This window comes from Mandrillus leucophaeus, unplaced genomic scaffold, assembly GCF_000951045.1.
Source record: "Mandrillus leucophaeus isolate KB7577 unplaced genomic scaffold, Mleu.le_1.0 Scaffold269, whole genome shotgun sequence".
Taxonomy (NCBI): Eukaryota; Metazoa; Chordata; class Mammalia; order Primates; family Cercopithecidae; genus Mandrillus; species Mandrillus leucophaeus.
This window is the reverse complement of record NW_012102798.1, coordinates 4,909,058-4,911,740: the sequence shown is the minus strand read 5'-3', so window position 1 is coordinate 4,911,740 and position 2,683 is coordinate 4,909,058.

Here is a 2,683-nt window from a genome sequence, read left to right as displayed (position 1 = left end):
CTTTCTGGGAATCTGTCGGTTTTTTGGTGCAAAAATTATAGTGCTTCATCTTGTGAATTTCTTTCTTGATGGACAAATATAACTGAAAGTGATCTGGAATTACAATGGCCAACCTGGTGATCTTTTGAATTTCTACAATGCATTTTCTTCCGCAAATAGGAGGGCTAAAAGAAATGACCAAATAGCCTAAATAGGATGTCTGCTTTAATTTGGTACCTTGAGGCATCTAAAAGATTCTAGGAATCCAAACTAGTGTCTGTAAAAGATAACAATGCTAAATTAATTCAAAGACTAAATTAGAAAAAACCCAGAAGCTTCTAAAAATGAAACAAATCTGGAAACGAGCACTCCTCTATTTGTCTTTGTCTTATGTCTCTTTCCCCTCCTAGCCCTAGCTATTCCATTTCACTGTCATTCTTAGCACCCTCTTTGCTTATATGGTAAAAACTTATTCTAAACCTGAGCAATTCCTCCTGGGCTTTCCATAAAGAGATTTATTGGATTGAGTCACTATTGGAATAAATATACCATTGGAAATTCTAATCATCAGTGGCCAAAAGATGGATCCTTTTAGAGATCTTTCATTCTAAACAATTACCTTATTTGTATATATGGGAGGATCAAATTTCTTTTAAAGGACATATAATAGTGTCATGCCTAGCCTTAGAAATTTTCTTGACTAAATTAAAGGGCAATCCTAAATGAAAGTTAAAATCTTTTGTATGCTCAAACTGTCTGCTTTGGAGCCCATGCAGGATTTACTTCCCCATCCCCACCACCCCCAAAAAAACACTTTACCCTATGGTCTAGGGCTGGGATTTGATGCTCTCACTGCCAGGTCCCAGGTTCGATTCCCAGTCAAGGAATCAGTCTCTGCTGATTAAACGCAAGAAAAGAAACATTTATTGAAAAATTGATTTGATATTTATGTGACTCTTAACTTTTTGGGGTATTCATTTGTTATTGATCCTCTTCCATCCCATGAACTTCTTTTGAGTTCTTGTCTTACCAACTTTCTCTTTTAATCCTTCATCTGTGGGTACATGGGATGGTCAGCTTTTGTGTGTAGACAGTCAGCTGAGAAGCTGAGATGTTAGAGAATATTGCTGGACACAAATGTGGGTTGTATCCCATTTGTGGCTAGCAAAACTGTCCTTTCTTTGAGCTGTCTTCGGGATGGTTCTGAGTCTTGTGAGGAATACTTTGCATTTGGCAATGCCTCATGTGTCCTTGGTTAGGTCATATCCTTGGTTAAAGCTTTTTGGTTCTGGTGAGTCATTTGAATGTCATCTTTGGGGGAAAAAAGTTCGAAAGCCAGTAATATTGATTGTTTGTCCTGGATGAAATCTGATAAGATATTTGAAAAGATACCCTTTTTATAGGAACACTATAGTCAGAAATTGGCTAAATTAAAAGTGGATGTTCAGGCTATAATATTTTTAAAGGCCTTTCGGCTTTTTCTCGTTTAGATTCTGTTTTTGGGAATTTTTTCAGGCAACTGAAATCCCCTTTTCAATGATATGTTTGGTCCTTCTGTTTGCTCCCTTTCTTGTTGGCATGATTTTTGCTGAGAAAAAAATGTAAAACTTCATTGGTCTTTCTGGGAAACTTAAAATTGGCTCCACAAATTGGCTCCGCTAGGACTTGTTGTTCCATTTCCTTCCACTTCTCCTCCTTCTTCCTTTTTGTCATCTTCAATTCCACATAACAAAATCTAGAGGAGACTTCTAGCAGCCCTAAAACCCCATTAAAAGGTGCACAGAGAAAGGTGCCACACAACTCCTTTTTAAGATCTTCTGTTTTCCTTGTGGAGCCCCAAGAGTCATGGACAGGTTCCTTTCAGATCTCAAGCTCTGGTCTCTTTTGCATTCAGTTCCCTGATCTCTCTGGCTTTGGGTGGTACCAAGGATTAGTTTATGCTGTGAGAGAAAACCTGACCTATGTGTGTTTGATGACTGGTGGGTCACTAGCAAGGGCTGCAGTTTTGAAGGTGGCTGACAGTGGTTATTTACAATGAATGGTTATTACTGCACAGGCTACTCATGGTTTTTTTGCATGTTTAAATTTTTTTTTTTAAATGTGGTTTGCACATTTGCAGGCCATGAGAACATTTTCCTCTGAGGGATGACACCTGTGGTGAATGGGCTGATCACAGAGTGGGCTAATGAGTCTTGGGTCTCCCACCACCTTCTGGAAATGTCTTTGCAGCAAAGTACACTGTGGAAGCCTTGCGCAGCCCAGTCCTGTAGTGTTTCTCTATTATGGAGGACAAAGGATTCAGTGTAAAAATGGGATCCTTGATTTTGGGAGATCTGGATGCTCTGCCTTCCAACTGCTCCTGCTTTTCATATACGTAAGTGTTAAGCCGTGGAAAGTGCAAATGTTTTGTTGGCCCTAATCTTTAATGGCTCTGCCCTGAGCTCAGTGGTCCAGTTGAAAAACAGAGACTAAATTAGAAGCCACCTATCTAAAAATATTAGTCTCAAAATATGGCTTTCTGGCATTTAACTGGTTATTTTGAAAAGGTTTCTGAATTTTCCTAGGCTCATTTGTATAATCCTTTGGTTAATTCGTATTTATTTTGTGTTACATTGGTATCCGTTTTTAATCTTTCTCTAACTAACACACCCAAACTCTTTCTTGAAAACGCTTAAATTTGGCCGGGCGCGGTGGCTCAAGCCTG